Here is a 14,096-nt window from a genome sequence, read left to right as displayed (position 1 = left end):
AGACTATCTTGAACATATTATTGATGCGGTAAATCCAACTCCCACCCATCATGAACAGTTGAACACCAATGTCAAACAATGCAAGCTAAGGTCACATTTGATTGATCACTTGAAGGTGAATTCAACTCACAAAATCCTTATCTACACTACTCCATCTTGCCCTCTATCACCACAAATATAAATTAATACAATTTCAGGAAATATATTGAAGGTGGTACCTTGACTATAAAAGATCGAACAACAGGGAAGTCACCCCAATAATATCTTCTCCAATTGATAATTATAAAGACATCACCTTAAGCATGATGACCAAATAGTTATAAGACCGTTAATAATGAATAATGATATGGGACAAGTATTTGCAAATCAAGGAGGCTTGACTAATATTTTATATCAACACGATTTTAGTTAGATGGGCATCAAATGTGGGAAGACATTATGTGAAGTAGCTTTTCAATAATTGAAGAAGGTACTAGTTATGGCTTCTTGTTCGTCTCCTTCTCATTCCGAGTCATTGTTTTTCAATGATATTGTTCTATTTAGCTAGTTCAATTAAACTTTAATTACATGCTTTGTGTGTCATTTTCATTTTTCTATGCTTAATTAATGCTTTTGGCAAGGTAGAAACCATGTAATTGTAGCTAACTTTAGGTTAATTTGAGAGAGAGATTTTGAGTTATTGAATTGAAGAATTTAGACATATCATTTGCATAGGCTCTAGGAAGGGGAGTTATGTAGGTTATGTATGTGAGCTCTTAGAGATTCTTAAGCGTAATGCATTAGTGCCTAGTGAATACACCTAAAGAATTAAGGGTTTTTTTTTTAATTTAAAAAAAAAAAAACAGGACATGTTGCCAAGGAATTCCTAGAGAAAGTTAAAGAAATTCCTATCAATTATTGGTGGTTAACCAAATTGCATACATATTATATTTATGTTTAATAACTAATTTTTCTCTTTAAATACTCGAATTGGACTTGAGAGAAGGATCAGAAATATTATATACTATATATCATTCTACTCACTCTTTGGGATTCTGGTTTTGGTGGATGCTTGTTTGTATTTTTGTACCACCTTTCCTTTTTCTTTTAATATAATATATTTTTTTTCTTTATTTTCTTTGATGTTAGTGGCTTTTTATATGATTTTCTTTGATCAATCTTCATGTTAATTATTTAATCATGTAACTTTTATTCTATGAGATTCGAGTCTTATTATAATGGTTAGGAAATATATAAAAATCATAATTTGTTGAATATATTTAAGTTAAAGTTGCTAATTTGAATATAAAGAATTCACCTATTAAAAACAACACATCATTCAATGAACCAATATTAAGTATGAGGTGATACTCTATTTTATTAATTCAAATTAATGAATAATTATAAAAATATTTTATCTACATTGATTTGAATTAATAAAACGAAGTAACAAATAGTTTTCAAAATTTTTAAAAATTTACAAACTTGATTTATTCATTAAGAATTTTTAATTTAACGATTGAATTGTGAGACCCCTTCCCTTTTCTTTTCCTTCCCCAAACTTCAGAACCATCACTCTCAATTCTCTCTTTTCTTTTGCTGGCTTTTGGTCTCAAATTCTCTGGACTCTCTAGGTGTGTAGGTGCTGACCAAGTTTAGAGGAGCTAGCTGATCCGTGTGGAACTCTTCCTTTCTCAAGCTCTCTCTTCTTCACTTCTCCTTCCTGTTGTTCTTCTTCCCGGAAGCTCGGAATCTTTGCCCAAGATAAGGGAAGCTAGTTTTCTTGTTGCGTTTTGGCTGAAAATGGGTCTAAGAACTCATTTGGTTGTTTATGATTGTTGATTCTTTACTGATCGGGTGAAAATTTGAGTTTTTGGGGTCTTTGGGGTTTTGAGAAAATTCTTGGTTTTTCTTTGATTTGTGGATGCATGTGTAAAAAGATGTTATTTTTGAACTCTTGGATGAAAATGTGGTATCTTGGCTAGATTGCATGTGCTGGAAAGTGGATTCTTGCAGGTTTTGGGTAAACTTTCGAACTTGGTGAAGTTGCTGCTGAGCTTCGCGCTGAGCGCCGTTCTTCGCGCCGGGCGCGTGGCCACCAGGGGACTCCATTTAGGCAAGCCCGCCGGGCGTGCTTGAGAATGAGGGTCTCTAGTTGGTCCGTGCTGGGCATGACTTGGACCGCGCTGGACGCGATACCAGTTGTAACCTGTTTTGGGCTTTTTGATTCTGCGTTGAGCGCGACCCTTGTCGTGCTGGGCGTGAGACTCCTTGGGAGTCTCTGCCTTGAGGGCGCTGGGCACAATTTGAATTGCGCTGGGCGCGAGACCTTGGGGAGGTCTCTGCCTTCCCCGCGCTGGGCGCGGGTTTAGGCACGCCGGGCGCGTGAGACTCCTTGGAGTCTCTGCCTGGCATGCATTGGGTGCAATTGGTATTGCGCCGGGCGCATGTGAGCCTTGGGCTCTCTGGCTGAGTCCCGCCGGGCGCGGGAATGCTGGCACCGGGCGCGAAGATTTGATTTCACTAAATGCTATTAGAAGTTGTTATATGCTGAGTATAAGCTGAAATTGATGAATATAATGTGATGACTAACTAAAAATGATGTTTGATGATGTTGAGTTGTATTAGATGTATATTGCTGTAAGATGTTTAGATGTGCTGTAAGATGATATGTTGTGCTGTAAAGCTGTGTTGTGTTGTATGTTGATATAAATTGTTGTAGGTCGTAAGGCTGAGTTGTTGTAGGCCGTAAGGCTGAGTTGTGGTAGGCCGTAAGGCTGAGTTGTTGTAGGCCGTAAGGCTGAGCTGTAGTAGGAGATCTCCGAGATGATATGCGTGACGACGCATTGTGTGCTTATTATTGATTATGCTGTACAACTGATGAGATGTATGCTGACGAAGTGCTGATAGTTGTAGTTGTTCATATTACTTAAATTTTGTTATATGTTATTCTCTTTATACTAGTTTACCCTTTGTTGTTTCCATGTAGTTTTGGACTGCGATGATCATACTATGTATGGGAGCAGAGCAGGGATAGGTTGGTGGCTAGTGGTGAGTCTGCAACTGGCAGGCAGAGCTGATCCTTGATGATGTTTTGTTGTTTCAGCTACTTGGTGTAGTAGCTTTGGATGTATTTTTGTACATTTTGAATCTAGTCACACTTGAACCATGTATATATGTATATTCTAGACACTATATGTATACACTTGTTCCTTTCTATCCGGTTTTCAGGTGTATTGTGTAGTGTGTAGTGACCAAGCGGGTTGTTACATGAATTGTTAAAATTTAATATAAAACATGAGTTATGTAATAGAGTAAATCTAAATAGACTTACTTTTAGAGTTATATATGTGTATATATATATATATATATATATATATATATATATATATATATATATATATATATATATATATATATATTGGGATCAAATAACATCGATGTAACTTTTACCAATTATTATATCATTTAATAATTTTCAATTAAATGATTATTTTTCATAATTTATTATTAGATAGTATTTTCAAAATTTTATATTAATATAAAATAATTTGATATTTCATTTATATAGATTAAAATTAACGTAATATATATTTTTTAAAATATATTAACATATATAAATAATTTGATTACCTTCAAATTATTCAATTTTAACAAAATTTGACATAAACATATAAAATAATATAGAGTTATAATTCAACGGTTAGATTGATAAAATTTATATATAATATAAATTTATAAAATAATATAATAGTTGATAAAATTTCCACGATGTTATTTGATCGTTGTTTATATATATTAAAAAATATTTAAATCTTTTGAATTATTATCTAATATCTATACTTAGAGTTAATCACTTATATACTGTGAGTGTAAAAAAAAAATTATACTGACAACGAATTATATTTTTTATTTATGCTATGTCACTGTTAAAAATAAATGTATTAACAATGACATAACACAATTAAAATATATTATTAATTACATGTATAAAAAAATTTTACGCTAAAAAAATACAGGTGAACCTATCCAACATCTTTGTCGCAAATACCTGACTTATTCAATTTTGTATACGAACAGAATAAAAAATGAGGCTATTATTAAAGATCTGCTATTTATGAAACAAAATTATACGAGTCAATGTAATAATAAGTCTGAAAAGAAGCCAGAGAAAATTTATGGGATGAGAAGAAAAAGAAAACTTTTCAGAAAGTAACATGAGAAAGTAATGTGAAACCCCAGTTTTCGTATCGATTGACAAAATGATTGTATTATATATTTTAATAATATTATTAATACAAAATATTTATTAAATTTATTGATAATTAATTTATGTCAAGAAATTTGATTAACAATATTTAGTGAAATATTCTTTTGGTTATATATTTTTATTTATAAAATATAAATATAAAATGTTTCTTAAAAAATGGAATTCAAAAGATAAATGGACACTTATAGTATTATCCATTTATCGTTATACTTGCAACAGAATCCGAAGTCTTAATCGAACTCCGGTCAACGAGCTTGCTACGACCAATTAACTAACAGCAATATTTCACAAAAACAATAAATGAATGCTTTGAAAATGTCTGAAACATGGTTTATAGTCAAAGACAAAAGGAGAATTTTTTTGGTTACAAATTGGCAATTGCTTTTCTATAACTTGGAAATTTCTCAACAGTGTAGCGGCTCTTCGTTCAAAATTTAATAGACTTAATGTTATAAAATGTGATATTACATTTATCTATTCAAAGAATTACTTTATATTTGAAAACTAATCTTTAAAATAAATTGAGAAAACATTATTATTTAAATATCAGCATAAATTAATTTTAAAATATAAATGTAAATGTATTTTCAAAAAAAAAAGTATAGGTTTTAATCTTACAATCAATTATACTCACTAAAAAAAAATCTTTTCAAAACTAATTTCATTTAGGGACTTTTAAGGGGATTTTTTTATACATTAAATTATGATTTTTAGAAATAATAAATATTGTGAATCATGATTCTGGAATTTAATCAAATTTCTTTGATTAATCATAAATATTTTTAAAAATATTTATAAATATTAGTTGAGAATTAAATATTTTTACTGAGTTAATTAAATAAATTAAAATAATGTAATATTTTTAATGTACTAAAATATTTTTATTAACTCGTGAATGTTAAACTCCTACCTACTTCATAGAAAATTTTGTGAAAATTTATATAAAAAAAATCCCCAAAAAATCATACTTCTTAAAAATGCTATTCTTTAAAATGAAAAACTAATATTCCTAACTTCAAATTCATGAAAAGGTAAAAGTATTTCACATATAAAACATCTCCTCTATTTATGTGATATCCATTTGCTTGTACTTATTTTTTTTTTAAACTTTTCTCTCTATAAATTATGATATTGATATAGAATAATAATTTTTTAAGAGTTATATTTTAATTATTCTTCTAATATTTTGATATTATTCAGTTCTTTTTTTCAAAATATGAAGAAAAAAATACCAAGATGCTTAAAGATAAAAAAAAAAATTCATAGGATAAAATATATAATTTGACTTTTCTATTTTAAAACAAGCACTTATGTACATGTCTTTCAAAAAAAAGATTTTTTTTATAAAGAATTTTTAAATACTCGTTAAACTCTCTTATTTCTTAATTTTTACAATACACGGTTATTAATTGAATTAGAAAATTAGAATGAAGGTTACAATAGAATTTTACTATAAACAATTCAGCATTTGTATTTTTTTATTAACGATTGAAGTCAGGATTAGAGTCATGTGTTACTACTTTAATTTTATAGCAATTCTGTAACGACCCGGCTAGTCACTATACACAACACCGTACACCTAAAAACTGAACAGAAAGGAACAAGTGCATATATATAGTGTCTAGAATATACATATATACATGGTCAAAGTCTGACTAGATTCAAAATGTACAACAATACAACCAAGCTACTACATCAAGTAACTGAACAACAAAACATCAACTAAGACCAGCTCCGCCTGCCAGTTGCAGACTCACCACTAGCCACCCACCTATCCCTGCTCTGCTCCCATACATAGTATGATCATTGCAGTCCAAACCACATGGAAACAACAAAAGATAAGCTAGTATAAAAAAACAACGTAAAGCAAGATTTAAGTAATATGAACAACTACAACTATCAACACATCATCAGCCTACATCTCATCGATTGTACAACAAATCAGCAATTGGCAAAATAATGCGTCATCACGCATATCATTTCGGAGATCTCCTACAACAACTCAGCCATTATGGCCTATAAACAACTCAGCCATTATGGCCTACAACAACTCAGTCATTATGGCCTACAACAACTCAGCCATTATGGCCTACAACATCTCATATCATCATACAACACAACACAACTTTACAGCACAACATATCATCTTACAGCACATCAAGACATCTTACAACAATATTCATCTGATGCAACTCAACATCATCAAACAGCATTATCTACTAGTCATCACTTCATGTTCATCAACTTCCACTTAAACTCAGCATAAAACAACATCTAACAACATTTAGTGAAATCACATCTCCGCGCCTGGCGCACTCGTGGTTGCGCCTAGCGCGGTGCAACCAGAGAGCACCAGGGGGCCAGCGCGCCCAGCGCAAGCATGATTGCGCCCGGCGGGACCCAGCCAGAGAGCCCCAAGCTCACACGCGCCTGCGCAATACCTATTGCGCCCAGCGCATGTCAGGCAGAGACTTTAAGGAGTCTCATGCGCCCGGCGTGCCCAAACCCGCGCCCAGCGTGGGGAAGGCAGAGACCTCCCTTGGTCTCGCGCCTAGCGCAATTCGAATTGCGCCCTGCGCCCCCATGGCAGAGACTCCAAGGAGTCCCCCGCGCCCAGCGCGACCAAGATCGCGCTTAGCGCCATGCCAGAAGCCCAAAAATAAGTCACAACTGACATCGCGCCCAGCGCGGTTCATCCCTCCCCCGGCGTGGGCCATCCAGAGGCTAACATCTTCAAGCACGTCCGGCACACACATCTTTGCGCCCGGCGGGCTTGCCTAAATGCTGCCCTCAGGTGGCCACGCGCCCGGCGCGAAGAACTGCACTCAGCACGAGTTCAGCAGTAACCTCATACTTTCAAAAATTTCTTAAAAAACCTGCAAAATAACCAGAAAACTCCACATGCAATCCATTCCAGATATCACGTTTTCATCAAACATCTCAAAAATACCATCTTTTTCAACATGCAACAACAACTCAAGAAATCCCCAAATTTTTCCTTAAATCCCCGAGTAACCCCGAAAACAACTTCCTTCGAGTTTCAGCCAAGAATCAGTCATTCACAATCATCTAGTGAGTACTAAGACTCAATTGCAACCCAAAGTACACCAAAGTCTAGCTTCCCTTACCTCGGTTTCAAAATTTTCGAGCTCCGGGAGGCACGAGGAAGAAGAAGCTTGAAAGAGATGGGGAATGAAGAAGGAAGAAGAATTCTGAGCCTCCGCAAGTGTTAAGTCTCAATTTTATCTCTTTTTGGATGAGACTTATTGAACAAATTTCACTCATTCTTTGAACCATTGCAATATAATTGTTCTCTTTTTGGTTCATTTTGTGTGCAGATATAACTAACCCAAATTTAGCTAACAATACCTTAATACACCTCATTTTTTGTGCAGGTATTGAGCTAGAGATTTGAGGATTGAAGATCTTTTGGATTGTAAACATAAGGAGCCAAGGAGCAGAGCAGAGTGGCTGCGCCGGGCGCAAGATGACTCCGCGCCGGGCTTGAGAAGAACAGAGCAGTGGACTTCTGGAAGTCATACATGCACCGGGCGCGAGACTCCACCACGCCGGGCGTGATCGAGGCAGAGAGTACCTCAATACTCTCTGGAACGAATTGCGCCGGGCTTAATAGAGAATTGTGTCGGGCTTGCTCTAAGGCAGAGAATGCTTGAAAGCCTCTGGAAGACACTGCGCCGGGCGTAAAAGTAATTGCGCCGGGCTTATAACGAGGCAGAAAGTGCTCAGAAGACTCTGAGCCGGGCGCGAAGACTTATGCGCCGGGCGCGAAACCCTAATCTGACCTCCCAGGCTCGTATTTGAAGCCATTTTCGAGGGTTTCTCCCTCATCCTCACATTGGGCGCCTCCAGGAGCTGCGGAAGGGATTCCCAGGGCTTGGGATCGTCCGTGTGCGGATCTTTCCTTCGGTTCTTCATCCTCCTTTCATCTCTATTTTGTATTTGCCCTCTTTGTTGAGTGGTTTCACCCATTTTGTGGGGTTAGATGTAGCCAACATACTCTATTGTAATCCTTACGTTTTCAATGATATATATATTTGTTGTTTCATTCATTGTTGTGTTTGTTTCTTTGCTTAATGCTTGCTTTGGATTGATCACCCTTTGCATGATTTAAGGTTCCATTGAGTATTGGGAAATACCTTTGAAATTAGTTCTGGAACATATGCCTAGTGGAGATTGTATCTAGGGATAGAGTTTGACCCATTAGTAGTCTTAAACCCTAGCCCGTAATGCGGGTGTAGGTATTGGGTACTCAAGGGATTGATATTCAATATCCGCACCTAGGCTTTTTCTCTAAGGGATTAGGTTTGAGTAAACTATTGGGTTGACTAAGCAATGAATTTAACAAGAGATTAAGGATACATTAGTGTTACGTTCGGTGAAATCTGACCCCCACAGCCTCACAATACCATTATCCCATTTCTACTCTTTCCCATTCTAAAACTAATCTTTTTATAGTTTTAACATTCCAATAGTCATGCTCTTCATCTCACATTTACATGACAAACTATAAATTGGAATTATTCTTTAGTCACGAATAGTCAATAAATGCTTATTTTACCTTCTAATCTCTGTGGATACGATATTTTTACTACTTGAACGGCCGGTATACTTGCCGTGTTTGAGACCGTTGATAGAATTAAACGAATTTACAAATATTAACAAAAGTGTTTCAACGGAAATCTCAACAGCAAGCTCCTAAACACCTACTCAGCACCTTGATCACAAAGTTACCACAAGGACAATGAGAGCACAACCAGTAAAAATGGAAGAGAAGAGTGTGAGTGAGGAGAAAATGAGAATTGAGTGAGAAGAGAGTGAAAGAGAGTCCGGGGAAGAAAGAAAAGGAATAAAGGGGTCTCACAAATTCACCTTATAAGAAACTATATCTTCTTATTAAAAAAAGTTAAAATAAAATTTTACATTTTTTTTAATTAATGTAAAGCCTCAAAGTTAATTAACAATCAAGTATTAATATATATGTAAATAACATAATTTTTTATTAATTAAATATTATTTTAATATCAACAAAATTTGATCTTGCGAACATTAAGTCTATCTCACGTCTCAAGACAATTCCTAGGATGAGTTGAGTGAGAGGTTTGAATATTTAATTGAGTTAATCACTTATATACAACTAGTGTAAAGTTTTTTATATTGGCAGTCAATCAGAATTGTTAATAGTATTTTTTTATTTTAATTTAATTAAATGAGCAGATGAAAAGATACTATTAACAGTTCTGATTGACTGTCAGTGTAAAAAAAATTTATACTGACAATGTATAAGTGATTAATTCTATTTAATTTACCATTTTTACTTAATTAATATTTCACGTTTTGATTATTTAAATAGCTCATTAAATGAACCAATTGAAAGAAGGGTTGAAACTTGAAAGTCCATGCATGGAACCATTCAACGCCACTCATGATAATGATAGCTTTTCCAAACCAAACGCCACACCAAAATTTCAATGATCCTGAAATAATGTTTCATCTGGACGCTGTTTAAAGGTGTGTTACTGTTTGATAAAAACTAATTTATAAATTCACCAAATTTATAAGTTAGTTGAAAGTTTATAAATTATAAATTAGAGTTTCAAAATTAGATACTTATGAGTTAATTGATTGAATTAGAAGTATTTAATAAAATTAATTGATAAATTAATTAATTATAATAAAATAGTTTATAAATTAAAAAAGTAAAAAAATGCTTTTCAGAAATTAATGAAGATAAAAAATGAAACAAAAAAATTAAAAACTAATAAATTCAAGCTACTTCAATTAACTTATAAAAATAAAATAAATTTTTAAAATAAATTTTCGCTTCAAACAAATTTATTTTAGTCAAATTAACTTTTAAATATGTCAAAAGAACTTATAAAATTCAAATACCTTTGTCAAACATACTTTAAGAAATATAGGTGGATGTGTCTTCATATTTGTGTATTTAATTTGTCATGTAAGCAATTTTGTTTCATTAAAGTGACAAACATTAATTTAATACTTTTATAAAATATGTTAATTTGAACTTATATAAACCCTAAACTTATGTAATAAAGTATTCTCTCTAGACTCATATAAAAAATATCTAAATTTTAAGTTCATTTAATTTTATTAATTTATATATTTCTTCTAAACTCATATATAAACAAAATAATCAATTTTATATAGATTAAAAAAATAATTAAGTTTTCCCTCAAAAAAAATAATTAAGTACATTTAATTTTCATAATTTTATATTGAAATATATATTATATTTACTAAAATATCCTTAATCACATTAGTGTTATCATTTGTTATCTTAAAATACTTTTAGATTAAGAGCATTGAATAAAGTTAATTTAATTAAAATTTAATTATATTTAAATATATTTTTTATTTATATATAGGTTTTGAGGAAGTAAAAACTAAACTTCAGTTCTTAAATCACCTTTAATAATATTTATTGAAAATAATAATCATATTTAATTTAAGAAATTTTTTTGTAATAATATTAAATTTAGTTAAAATAGTTAAAAATTACTTATATTTAAACTCAAAATTTTAAATACTTTTTTTTTACTTATATAATGTCAGAAAATATGAAAGGGTTTTCGACCTTTACAAAAGTTTGTAAACTTATCTATTAAATGAAAATAAAATGACGATTAAAATTCAATCTATACTAGCAAAAATTACTAGAAGAATAATTTGATCTCCATTGAAGAAAATCTATAAAGCTTGTAAATTGTATTAAATTGATCCAAGCAAATGGTAAGTTGTTGGACATGTAAGTGAGAAATGTTGTTTATTTTGTGGAAAATGCTGAACTCTCTGAATAGAATTGCCGAAGAATTTACCGAAACACAGAGAGTGAATATTATTATATTTTAAATTTTCTTACAGATGCCACTTAATTATTTATTAGGACTTAGGAGAATGATTCCACGTTTTTTGAGATGATATAGCAGCACTCTTATTTTATTGTGCAAATAAAGATAAATGAGTTTGAGTAAGTTTAATTTTAACTTAAATAAGTTTATTTCATTTTTTAAAACTTAAGAAATTTTTTAAGATTTTATATCTCTTTTAAAAAGTTTAGTATAGTCTAAAAATATATTTAGAAGACCTCTTTATAATAGGATATTTTTAAAAGTAAGCAATAACTTTATTCCTTAATAATTAACTGACTTAAGCTTTGATGGAAGATTAATAAACTCAACTATTGATTAAAAAAGTAACCTTAATTATTTAAATAAATTAATAAACATATAACTTTATAACATTATAATAAAAATAATATAATATTTTTTAGATAATTATGATATTAGTACAATGTCTTCATCATAAAAATAATTATTAATTTTCATAAAAAACGTATATATATACACACAAAATAAATATTTCATTCTTAACATAATTCATTTCAAACTTAAAGTCAATAATCTAATTATTATAGTTTCATTTAAACTTATTTTTTTACGATTCAAAGATTTTTTTGAGTGTTTTAAATTAATTTATTTTAATTAAATAATTAAAAATATATTTAAATTATTTATTTATAGATAAAACGAAATATGATCAAATATAATACGTGTTAGGGCATAATTTTTTTTTTATGTAGTACATAAATTATTCTCATTTTATCTTAAAAAAATAACTTATAATGTTTATATTTAAATCGAATGAAATTACCTTCCACACACAAGATACTCATTGTAAAAAAATAAAAATAAAAAAAACTAAAATCAAATGAAAAGTAGAAGTCTTAAAAGTCTACAAACATGCAGTCAAATAACTATTAATTAATGAGCATTGCTACAGCCCCGAAAATAGAGGCGAAAAACTTTCGAAATATTAAAAAAATTATTATTTTTTAATAAATTTATATAAAAGATAATTATTTTATAATAAATTTATTAAAAAATAATAATTTTTTAATTATTTGGACAATTTTTCGGCCTCCGTTTTTTAAGGATACAGCATTTTCCTTAATTAAAACGCTCCTTGACTATCAAGTATCAAACATTATTTTAGAGTTATTTTATGTTATGGATGTCAACTGTCAAATATGAACTCATTTGATATGTAGAAATTTGTCTTGGTTCAGCGGTTAAATACTTACTTCAATTCATTGACGAGGGATTTTGTTCCTCCTTAACTACACGATTGAGATAAAATAGTCACTAATAAAATATTTAACAACAACAGATTGAGATAACTATATAAACTAGATTTAATATAATATTTTTATTAATAAAAACACTAATAAATAGAATTTGTGAGATAATATTTGATATATTCACTAAAAAATTGAACAAAAAGACTAAGTAAAGATTTTTTTTTAAATTACAAAAATTTTAAATTTGAGAAAAAATAAATTTATACCAAATTAAAAAAATTAAAACCATATTTAAACCAAAAATTAAACTAGACAAACAAAAATTTTATGAAAAATCTAGTGGCGGGCCCATGTAGGATTGAGGGGTGCAATGGGATGGCAAAAATACCTGCACTTGCAGGTATCTGCAGATAAAATTCGCTACGGATAATAAATGGATAGGCTAATTGGGTAATCGCGGATAATGGGGACGGATTATCCGTTTATAAATGGGGCGGGGGCAGGTATGATTAGGGATGCCAAAAATACCCGCACCTGCGGGTATCGGCGGGTAAAATCCGCTACGGATAATAAATGGATAGGCTAATTGGGTACCTGCGGATAATGGGAATGAATAATTTTTTACCCGTTTATAAACGGGACGGGGGCGGGTATGATGATATTCATATCCGCAGATACCCGTTTAATAATATTTCTTAAATATCCTAATTATTCTTGTATCACATAACCCTAAAACTATCCATAGAATTATGTTGGATGTAATTTGATAAATTTTCTAGCTTTGATTGGAGCAATAAGATTTATGTATTTTAAGTTGTTTACTGTCGTTTGGAATTATGAGATTGAATTATTGTAGTTTTTTGATATGACACTTTCACTTACTTGTGTGAGATTGATGTGTTTTAAGTTATTGATTATCTTGTATTTTTATTATTATTTCAACAAAATTAACGTTAAATACAAGTTCAAAATTAACATTGAATTTTTACTTTTAATATTTCAATGACATTAAATATAAACTTAAACTTATTTGTAATATAATTTTTTAATTTCTTAAAAAATTTATAAATATTCATGGATATCCAAGAAATTCATTGATACTCGCTTAATGGATACCCGCACGAATATGGGGTGGGTATGTGACTAATTTTCATCTAATGAGACAAGGGCGAGTTTACTATTACCCGCTTCCATGAGGCCCATTGTCATCCCTAGGTGCAAATGCCTTGAGAAAACAGTAAGTATAGTTTTTATATTTTACTCCCTATTTTTATGTATTTTAAAGTTTAAACTCTCTCATTCCTATTTGTTACTCTCTTGTTAAATTTGTCTTTCATTGATTAATATTTTTCTTACCTTTTGTTCCATTTTTAGCTTTTATAATATATTTTGTTTTATTCAACTAGACATTTCATTTCACCTCACATTTCATGTATTTCTGTAATGATAATAATTATTAGTTTTTATATTTTAAAATAAATCGTCCCGCTGAGAGTTTATATCCGCCATTACTCACATTATAACATTTATTTACCATAAAATCTCAATTTTAGAGCGAATTAAATAGTTTGTTTTCATTATTATCACAGTCTTCGTCGTCTCTTTTTTTCTTTTTTAACGTTTGGTCCATCAAATTTTGTATTAGGTAGGTATTTGGAATCTTTCTCCCTTAACAGTGTGTAAAGAAAACACATCTCGATTGGGTTTGTAATGCAATGGAACTTGTCA

This window comes from Cajanus cajan, chromosome 6, assembly GCF_000230855.2.
Source record: "Cajanus cajan strain Asha chromosome 6, NIPB_CcT2T_4, whole genome shotgun sequence".
Lineage (NCBI taxonomy): Eukaryota > Viridiplantae > Streptophyta > Magnoliopsida > Fabales > Fabaceae > Cajanus > Cajanus cajan.
This window is presented reverse-complemented; position numbering follows the sequence as displayed.